This window comes from Lepidochelys olivacea, assembly GCF_965140295.1.
Source record: "Lepidochelys olivacea isolate rLepOli2 genome assembly, chromosome: 10".
NCBI classification, from domain to species: Eukaryota; Metazoa; Chordata; order Testudines; family Cheloniidae; genus Lepidochelys; species Lepidochelys olivacea.
In genome coordinates, this window is record NC_140420.1 from 7227434 (window position 1) to 7238210 (window position 10777).

General features: G+C 46.8%; 1 pseudogene across 3 annotated transcripts; it reads right to left on the reverse strand.

Moving 5' to 3' along the window:
- Positions 1–4834: 4834 nt before the first annotated feature.
- On the reverse strand, positions 4835–10743 carry LOC311526925 (chemerin-like receptor 1 pseudogene; annotated as a pseudogene). Of its 3 annotated transcripts, XR_014714722.1 has the most exons (3): positions 10473–10743; positions 9374–9649; positions 4835–7650 (listed from the first exon to the last, which is right to left on the reverse strand). The product of XR_014714722.1 is annotated as a chemerin-like receptor 1 pseudogene (transcript). The 3 variants fall into 3 exon arrangements; XR_014714721.1 differs by lacking the exon at positions 9374–9649; XR_014714724.1 differs by having other exon boundaries at positions 9330–10743.
- Positions 10744–10777: the final 34 nt, after the last annotated feature.

A 10777-nucleotide genomic window follows, 5' to 3' on the forward strand; every position in this document is an offset into this window, starting at 1 on the left:
CATCTCACTCATGACAGGAAACTGTAAGTCTACATTTCCTGCCAAATCAGCAGGCTCTAAAGTATGCTCCCCTTTCAGCTATTCTCCAAGTGCCTGCATACGATGCTTTGTTTGAACTCAGAGCTGGGCTACTCAACCAGTCCATTTCCCAACCTAGCAAGGAGACACTTATTTAAAAGATTGACTGACCTGGAAAGTCTCATAGGAGGCAGCCTCCTATCTCCATTGCCGGGCGGGGGGTGGGGGGGAGGAGGAGGGAGGGTATTAGGTTTCACAAGAGGTTCCTCATGTCTGAGTCACCAAACAGCTTGAACTTCCTCCCCTGTCACATTGCCTCCCTTCTCCTTCACTTCCCTGGCCCTTCCTGTTCCATGACATTCAGCCAGAGCACCTTGTTCTCACCTTCAAGGCTCTGTGTAACTCCTCCCCTGCTTTCATCTTGGCTCTCAGTTCCTCTTATACCCTCTCTGGCTTCCTCTTACCTGTTCTGTGTCCCCCTCTACGCTTAGCTTCATTCCTTTCATGGATAGTCTCTGAAACTCATGAAGTAAATGCCCTCTCTCTCCTCCAAACCCACTTTTCACCATGCCTCCTTGATGGGTCTCCTCACTGATGCTCACACCTGCACAGTACCCTCATGCATCATCTTTGCCAGAGCTAGACTGGAAGCACTTGGGGCTAAAGACCCTGACTTAAGAGGTGTAGCACATCGTATACATTTGTGTCACTATAGCGCCATGATACATAAATAATAACCAACTGATGCTAAGAATATGTTTCACACTCCAACTTAGACCAGGCCTTAGCTTACCGGAAATCCCCTCACACCCTTCTCTTAGGTCCTGTCTTCATTACAGGAAGAAGCCCACTTACCCTACAGTTATCCGCCATCATGGTTATAATACCATTCTATTTTACAGTGTATGCCAGAGTGCTGGAGCTCTGCTCCGTCTCAGATTTTAGCACGGTTTAGGAAGACGGTTAGGCTCTGCCTGCAGTGCAAGATGTAGCTGTGTTTTAAATATGTCAGGACATAACTACGTTGTAACTGGACTCTTCGAGCCGTGCTTTTTTGCAACACAGGTCCAAAATCTACTCACTAGAGCCTGGCTTTGTAACAACATTCCTCCAGGTCTACAGTGGCCAATGAAACCGCAGTTGTTACCCTGCCCTCAAGAACCACACTCAAACATGGCTCAAGCTAACATAATTCCTGCCTAGAGGCTCACCATACACGTCTGACTCTACAGTGACCCTTCCGGCAAGAGTCACCGTGCAGCTATCTCCCTCACCAAGCTGCTTTTAATACTCTATTTGCCTTACTCAGTTCACCAAACGCTAACAGCTTTGCCAGATCCACCTCTCTGCTGCTAATCCATACTAAGGGGTCTTGCCTATTAAAACCCTAATTTATTCTTCCCATCCCCTGCAGAGGCTCATCCCTCACTCAGACCATTCCTAGCAATACTGCTTGCTCGTAGCCTCCTACAAGCCCCTTGAGCGATTTTACACAGAGATTTAACCCTCCACTTTGATCAAATGAGCTGCCTCATCACAGGAACCAATCAGGTTTTCATATCGGTGGGGAGAGCAGATTTAACACATTTTTCAGCTACTGCAAACAGTCAGGAGGAGCTCTCAGCCCTTTCTGAGAACACCTCCTTCTTCCCCTCCCCCCACCTGATTAAATTTAAAATCACCTTGAAAGTACAAGTGTATCAGTGGGAAGAAGAGGGGGGTCTATTGCCTGGACTCACTGGTCAGCTTTGAAGGAGTTTTATGGTTTTGGGGACTATTTTATGCTTTTTTCATAATTAACCTTTTCCAATAAGAGAGTGACAACTAAAGTGGACATGGAAGAAAATCAGTGGTCTTCCTTTGGTTACAAATGAGAGACCCTGTGATAGTGAGAGGGTCTGACATGGGAGGACTCCGCACAAGGGAAGATTTATGTTGGGACTGATCCTGTCTCCAGCTTCAGCTGCATTGATGTTACTTGGGTGTTCGGTTGCGTAAGGCCTATGGGATCAGACTATGATAGCACCTGTTCTGTCTCCAGAGTGTTCATTAACAGAGCCATGACGGTGAGCAGTTAATTACTTTTGTTAAAAAAAATCGTTAGTGCCCTTTCTGTGTGTGGGACACTGGCCTCAGGAGAGGGCAGTATATAATGGACGAGGGAGGGGACATGAGGGTGCTCAGCACCTATGAACAATCCTGGCACGTGGATATTATCACTGGTACGCTGTGCAGAACACGTGGTTTTTTGGAAGTTATTTAAAGATGGGGCACCTGGCAGGCATTATGGGGAAGCTTTCTGGGGCATACAGGGAGGCCTGAAAGAAGGCACCAAGTTCAGGGTGGGATGAATTGACAAAGAGGTCTGTAAGGAGGCATGTTTAGGCAGAGGACAGAGTGAGTGGGGGTTAATGAGGGCAAGAAAGGAGGTGGGTCAAGTGGGGACATAGAACTGGTAGGTAGAATTCCAGGATTCTATTCCTGACTCTGTGTGACCTTGGAGCATTAAAACCTTTCTGTGCCTCAGTTTACCCTTAAGATTTTAGTCTGCTATAGGATTTTCTATAATGCCTAACATTAACATCTAAGTTCCCGGGGGTAATAATACCTACCACACAGGGGTATTGTAGGGCTTGATTTACTAACATTTGCACACTGTTTAGAGACACACTGTATTTTCTTTCTTTCTGGGCACTATTGCATTACAAATAATAACTAAGCCTGACGACACCCCTGAGACGTGCTGCAGGGTACGTATTATCCCCATTTTACAGGTATGGAAACCGAGGCATAGAGCTGTTGAGTCCTACATTTTCATATTTGGGCAACAAAGTTAGGCACCTGAATAAGTAGCCTGAATTTCAAAGGCACTGGGCACCTGCTGCTCCCACTGAAATTAATACAAATCTAGGCAATTAATTTTAGGTACCCACGGCTGCACAGTTTGACTGAAGCCATTTTCTCTCTGTCAGCTGGAGTCTGTGGTTCATAAAGGCTGCTTTGTGGTTGTGCCACGCCGTGGGACAAAGGGCTGTTGTGGGGGGCACCCAGAACCCTGCTGCCTAAATGCCCTCTGAAGTCTGCTCCCTTTTATGATGGGGACTCGGTCAGGGCCCAGAGGCCTTGGGATTGGGGCCTCCTCCTCTGGATTTCTGCCAAACGTAGTTTAGCTGGTCCAGAGAATCTGGGTCAGAGTCAGGATCAGAAGTGCCAAGGTCTGTGCTGTGAGAGCCACTCCTCTATAGGAATTACATGGACTTTGCAAACATAAGTAAAAAGCAGGGAGGTCAAAGGCTGGTCTGAACAACCTTGATACTGCAGTTCACCTCTGGGAATAAGTAAATACCCCCTCAGCTGCATGCTGCCGAACAAACAGTGCCCTAGTTGGGTGCAGTTTGATCTGGAGAACAGACAGCAATTTCTGGCAAAGGTCAACTCTCTCTGGTAAGCCCTGCAAGCGCTTACCGGAGTGCTTGACTTTGTGAACAGTCCCACTGAGTTCAGTGTGGTAGCTGTGTTCGTCTGTGTCAGCAAAAACAACGAGGAGTCCTTGTGGCCAAACAATTTTGTTAGTCTCTAAGGTGCCCCAAGGACTCCTCGTTGTTTTTACTGAGTTCAATGGAATTACTCACATGCCTAAAGTTAAACACCTATGTGGTACTGGAACGATCAATGTCTACATTAATTCTGTTAAATACTGCATGGGCCAATGGACCCCTACTGGCTCCCTACATGTATGTGAATAGGGTGACCAGATGTCCCAGTTTTATAGGGACAGTCCCGTTTTTGGGGACTTTTTCTTATACAGGTGCCTATTACCCCTCACCCCGTCCCGTTTTTTCACAGTTGCTGTCTGGTCACCCTATATGTGAGTGACAGTTCTCATTCCATACAGCCACACAGTGTGTTCATATGTATGCGAACCGTACTGACAAGCAGGGGGAGCAGAGCAGATATAATTTATGCTCTTAGCTGGGCTTTTTTTTCTCACTTAGATTAACAGACTGGTATTGAACACTGGGTTTTCCAAACCTGCTAGGTGAAGGGCAAGGCAGCAGAGGACAAGTTACACAAGGACAGAAAGAAGAGAATGACAGTCTCCTATAACAGGTTTCAGAGTAACAGCCATGTTAGTCTGTATTCGCAAAAAGAAAAGGAGGACTTGTGGCACCTTAGAGACTAGCCAATTTATTTGGGCATAAGCTTTCGTGAGCTACAGCTCACTTCATTGGATGCATACTGCGGAAAGTACAGAAGATCTTTTTATACACACAAACCATGAAAAAATGGGTGTTTACCACTACAAAACATTTTCTCTCCCCCCACCCCACTCTCCTATAACAGCATCTCACTCTACGCTGAAATGCCTTTCCTGATCACACAGGTTTTCTCTTCTAAAAAAATAAACCTGGCCAAAGACTGATTGCTCTTGCTGAACAAAACCAAAATCCTCATCCGGAACAGCTTCCAATCTGACGCTCAAGCAGATACAGCCTGGAGGCATACGGGGGGTATTATTTCATCATTCTCAACCAACTGGTTTTCCAATGTATTAAAAGCACTGAGATTGACTCATAAGGTAGGAACCCAGTCTTGCAATTGGATCCACATGCACAGAACCCTGAGCCCAGGCTGGAGCCCCATTTACTTCAGTTTTGGCCCTAACTCCAGTGGTCTCTGAATTCCGGATTGTTTGGCTGTTTTGGTTAGTTGTCCCATTGCCCCAGGGGAACTAGCATGGTCAGTTGTGATCATTGAGTATTTCCATGTATTTTAGCACACAGTGACACGGCAGTAATTAGATCCACAGGCTGTGTGTTTTGAAATGTTTTTATTGATTTTTAACATTCATTACGTGAAGTACAAACTGTCAGGTCTCAGCTATTTGAGAGACAGTAAAATGTCCAACATTGAGAGCTGCCAGTCAGAAAAATGTGTATTTTATATCAAACTTGAGTAACAGGGCGCAGCTATTAGTCCATGTCCCAGTATATAGTGGGAGGAAAATTATATAGTTTTACTACCTAGAGTCCTGATCCTGCAAAAACACATCACCTTACTCACATGAGTTGTCCCATTAACTCAAAAGGGATTACTCCTGGGAGTAAAGTTATGCTGTCATTACACCCACTGAAGGCAAGGGAAGCCTTTCTATCGACTTCAGTACATTTTGGAGCAAGCCCCATACACAATAGCATCAACGAGGATAAGGACACAATGTGAAGAGGATCAATAACCCTTGTGGATCCTACAGTGTCTTCCAGCCACCTTTTTGCTGAGCAGGTTATTTTCTCCTAAGCCTCTCGTTCACTAGGACCAGTGCACCAGACATGAAAAAGGATCTGCACATCTGCTGGTCTAACTTATTTGTAATCAGGATTTATCAGAATAGCTTCCCCCTTTCTCCTCTTGTGTGTGCACATATATATATATAGGAGCAGCAATGCACCATGTTACCATTTAGTGGTGCTCAAGCATTTTGGAACCTCTGCAAAGAGCAGTTTGCAGCACACATGGCAACTGCTACAGCTATGCTCCTGCCACCTGATGGAAGTCAGGTGAAGTCAATGAGGCTACACAGCTGTAAATATAAGTGGGGTTTGGCCCTGGGTGTGTTGCATCAGAATCCACAAGGTCACCCCTGAGGTTACCCTGAATAGAAGACATTTGTTAAATGAGTCACTGTGGAGAGGATCCTAATACTTCTTTATGGGGAACCCTAGAAAGATAAGGAAGGTGCCGGGAGACCTGTCAGCGGATCAACAAAATAACGTAGTGCACAAGCCATTAGGCCTAAAGGGTTTGCTCTTCAGGTGCTGGATGTTTATACAGAAGGTGAGCAACGCTGAACTGATTACTGGTACGGTTTGACTGCTAGTAAAGGAAATCTGAAATGGCATCTTAATATTTTAAACATGGATATTGGGGAACACATTTTGCTAAGCACATATTAGGTTTTTTCCAAGGGAACGCTGCAGCGGTTATCAGTCAAGGCAGGGCAATAAAACAGACAAGCTACATCTCGAAATAACGGGCCAACTGCAGACTGGGTTTAACCCGGCTGGCATTAAATTCTCTGGGCCACATTCAGTGCTTATGTTTCAAGTTAAAAATGAGCAGAATGGCACAAACAGAGTAATTTGCACTGATCTGGTCCTCCGTGGGTGTGTCAAAATGAGTGCGACTTACACTGAGGGAAATGAAAAAGGTGGAAATAGCAGGAAAAGCAACAAATAGGAGAGTGTAAAGTGTACATGGCAGGGAATTGTTACTTTATTTAACAACCCTCTGTCAGTTGCTTTTCATTCTACAGCCCCACTCCATCCAGCTGTTTCACCTCCTTGGTGTGTAAGTCACCCTGGGTTTTGCACATCCAAACTGGAGCAAATCACACTTCTTTATCACCCAGAGCCCATTTCTGCCTTCAGTGACACAATACGACTCTGATTGAAATCCACAGGAACTGCACTGGCAGAGGACAGAACTGGGTCTCCTGTAACTTAACACTAAAATTTGGGCCATTAGCTACTGATTAAACCCCTGGAATTTCTGCTTCAGAAGTGGCTCTGGATTTTCTCTTGCTGGCCAGGGTGTTCAGGATGGAGTCCTCACTGAAGGCCCCCTCGAAGGCAGAGAGAATGGACTGTCGGAACTTCTCCTTGAAGTCCTGCCCCACAAAGACATAGAGGATGGGGTTGATACAGCTGTTGAAGAAGGCAAGACTGGAAACCAAGGGGATCCCTATGTAAAGGGCCATTTTCAGCTCCTGATTGGAAGAGTTTTTAGACATTTCAAGCAAGCAGAAGACATGGTACGGAAAATAGCAGAGGAAAAACGACACTGTGACAGCAACAATGATCCTGAAAGGCTTAGTGGATCTGGCTAGATGGCTCCTTTTCATCCTGACAACAATGATGCTGTAGCAGACGAGGATCACAGTGAAGGGGATGAGGAACCCACATAAGAATCTGGTTACGATCATAGCTTTGTGCCTCATTTTCCACAGCCGCCGTGTCTCCTCAGATTTATAGTCATCAGACAGGGCAAAGTTATTGTAACAGCTGGTAACGTTCTTCGAATTAGTAGCAGTGTCTCGAAAAACAAGATACGGAGAGCTGATGATGAAGGCTAGGACCCATGTGACCAGGGCAATGTTGGAAGCCAACTTTGGTGTCCGGTGGTTACGAGACCACACAGGACAGATCACCGAAATGCATCGGTCTATGCTGATCACCATTAGGAGGAAGACGCTAGCAAACATATTGAGGAAGGCAATGGTGCTGTTCAATTTGCACAGGAGCTTCCCAAATGGCCAGTGAAAGCCCAGGGCAGTGTAGGCAATGCTGAAGGGCAGAAAAAAGGTGAAGATGAAATCAGCAACAGCCAGGTTTAGAAACCACACGGCATTAACTGTCTTCTTCATCTTGAAGCCAGCAATCCAGATGACAAGGCCATTGCCTGTCACCCCCAGCAGACACGCAATGCTGTAGACCACCATGGAAAGGATATGCATGCTCTTTTGGAGGCCAGAGAAGTAACTGGACACAGTGGAGTTTTCATGCTGAGTGGTGGAGCTGGTCGAGAACAGTGAAGAGGAAGAGATGTTCTCCATCACCATCTGGGCTCCTGAAACTAGACAAGCACACTTCTGCTAGTATTTGCATCACATTTGCAAAGGTGAGAATCTTTGCCAACAACAGCGCACCAACAACCCATCAGACCCTGAATCTGGGAAATAACTAACATTTAGTATTGACAATGCTTATCTAGAGCTTTTCATCTGAGATTCTCAACAACAGTTTACAAAGGCAGACCTACGTTACAGATGGGGAAAGTGAGGCATAAGGCATTTGAGTACCTTGGCCCAGATCCCAGCAAGACAGTGCCACAGCTAGGCGTAGGGAAGAGCTGTGTGTGAATATCAGAGGGCGGAAACTGGTCCTAAATGAGCCCTGTATCTGGTGCCTGATTTTGTCCAGCAGTTAAAGTAAGATATTCAGGCGTAAGCCCAGCCGCCTTTGGAGCACCTCAGAGTCCCACTACTATAAATGGAAACTCTGAAATCCGTCAAGACAAAAATAATTGATGCAAAGACTCCAGAATGCCTAGAAAGCACAATACCCAACTCACAGGGAGAATCGCACCGGGATGCTTTTCTCCTCTAACAGAAAAAAGAAAAGGAGGACTCTTGGCACCTTAGAGACTAACAAATTTATTTGAGCATAAGCTTTTGTGAGCTACAGCTCACTTCATCGGATGCATTCAGTGGAAAATACAGTGGGGAGATTTATATACACAGAGAACATGAAACAATGGGTGTCACAATACACACTGTAACAAGAGAGTGATCACTTAAGGTGAGCTATTACCAACAGGAGAGAAGGGGGGGAGGGGGGAGAACCTTTTGTAGTGATAATCAAGGTGGGCCATTTCCAGCAGTTGACAAGAAAGTCTGAGGAACAGCGGGGGGGGGGGGCGTAGGGGGGTGAAGGGGGGGAATAAACATGGGAAAATAGTTTTACTTTGTGTAATGACACATCCACTCCCAGTCTCTATTCAAGCCTAAGTTAATTGTATCCAGTTTGCAAATTAATTCCAATTCAGCAGTCTGTCGTTGGAGTCTGTTTTTGAAGTTTTTTTGTTGAAGAATTGCAACTTTTAGGTCTGTAATCGAGTGACCAAAGAGAGTGGACTGTTCTCCAACTGGTTTTTGAATGTTACAATTCTTGACGTCTGATTTGTGTCCATTTATTCTTTTACGTAGAGACTGTCCAGTTTGACCAATGTACATGGCAGAGGGGCATTGCTGGCACATATCACATTGGTAGATGTGCAGGTGAACGAGCCTCTGATAGCGTGGCTGATGTGATTAGGCCCTATGATGATGTCCCCTGAATAGATATGTGGACACAGTTGGCAACAGTTCAGCCATTGAATGCGTCCGATGAAGTGAGCTGTAGCTCACGAAAGCTTATGCTCAAATAAATTGGTTAGTCTCTAAGGTGCCACAAGTCCTCCTGTTCTTTTTGCGAATACAGACTAACACGGCTGCTACTCTGAAAGTAGCAAAAAAGAAGAAAGCCACACACAAAAAGTCTCTATTTCCCTCCAAGCACAGTTGCCAACTTTCTGTTGCCAACTTGCTGTTACCTGGTGCTTTATGATTGAATTCTGTTTCAGCAAAGTGCCTTTTGGGATACATTTTAAGTATAATAATTTATTATAATCTAGTAGGACAGATTTTCTCCCATTTACAAGCAAATCCCCCTTTGAAGTCCCAGCCACCTCCTGCTTTTTTCACGGCCTCTCACCCCCATTTAATTCCTGGCACTCGGATTCACTTGGGAGCACTCACCGCTGCTGTATGCTTCTCACCGCTTCTCTGCTCTCAGCTTCTGGGCACAGCGAGCAGTGCAGCCGCTGGGCTTATGGTCAAGAAGCTTCTGAGACAGTGAGTGGCTCTGAGAATGATTCAGGTTCGCTTGTTTGGTCTTTCCATGGCCTGAATTCATGGGGAATTTACGGGGTATCATTTATTCCAACCTCTTGTTCCTCAATTTACAGGGAGTAGAATTTAACCCGTTGGCATCTCTGGCCATAGCCTGTCCTGAGATGTTGTCCTAAGCAATCACTGTGGTTGGCAGAATGAAAGACGTCTCAAAGGTGCAGCTGTGAAAATGTGCCAAGTGACCCAACCCCATCCCAAGTGGAAGCTGTAATGCTGGGGACATGTGGCCCAAATTCACTATTGTATTAGGATCACAAGTCAAAGAGAATTCCCCAAGAGGATCACAAAGGGACAGATGCCTTGAGAGACCCACTGAGGTGAGCACAATCTGCCCAGAATGAGGCTTCACATTGTATTTGGGGGTTGATCCTCAGTGTCTATTCGTGTCCCGGGGTAAGATTGCCCCTGAGTGCTGAAGAAGTTTTCCACATCAGGGGAAGTCCACATCAGGGGAAGTTTTTTCTCCTGGCTTTTTAATTTGTACTGAGAACAGGAGGGAACCTGCTCTTACTGCTTTCGATCTCGCTCTGTCCTCTGCCATGTGAGGCGCACGGGCGCCTGCAGAAGTTGTGCCCCCTTCTAGGAGTCATTAATTCAAAATTACATCCTTAATGTTGTGTGTCCGCTTCCCTCTTGGCTGATACACTGGGGACTGAACCATTGACCTGCACAGCTATACAGCCTGTGCAACTGCAGCCTGAGCCACAGAGCAACCATTGCACCTGGGCTGTGCAGTGCCGATCCGAGCCCACTGGGGGCCCTAAACGAGCATATCCCCCCACCCCACATACTAATAATTAATAGGAGGTGGGGGGCAGGTGCTTGAGCTGCTCAGGGCCCTAAGCAGTTGCTTAGCCTGCTTATGCCTAGCGCCAGCTCTGGCTGTAATGACTCCTAGTCTCTGTGGACTGGCACAGGGGAGGGGGAGTCTGTAACAAACACTCACCAGTGGGTCACCGTTGCAGTAACGCAGGTGCCTACTGGGGGGAAGGCGAAGCCATGCACTGCGAGGACCCGGATAGTAAAGAGCTCTGGGTGTGAGCCAGGCCCCCAGAGGCAAAGCGCTCTCCCTTCCTCAGCCCGCTCCTGGCAGCTGGTGGGAGACCCCCCCTTGCCTCCCTCCGGGGGCGGATTTCCCCCGCTCCTGCCGGCGGCCATGCTCCCCTCCCGCTGGGCATCGGGCCCCTCGTCCTCCCTCCCACCCACGTGCTGCTCCGGGACAGGTAAGACCCAGCTGGCCGGCGAGCTCGG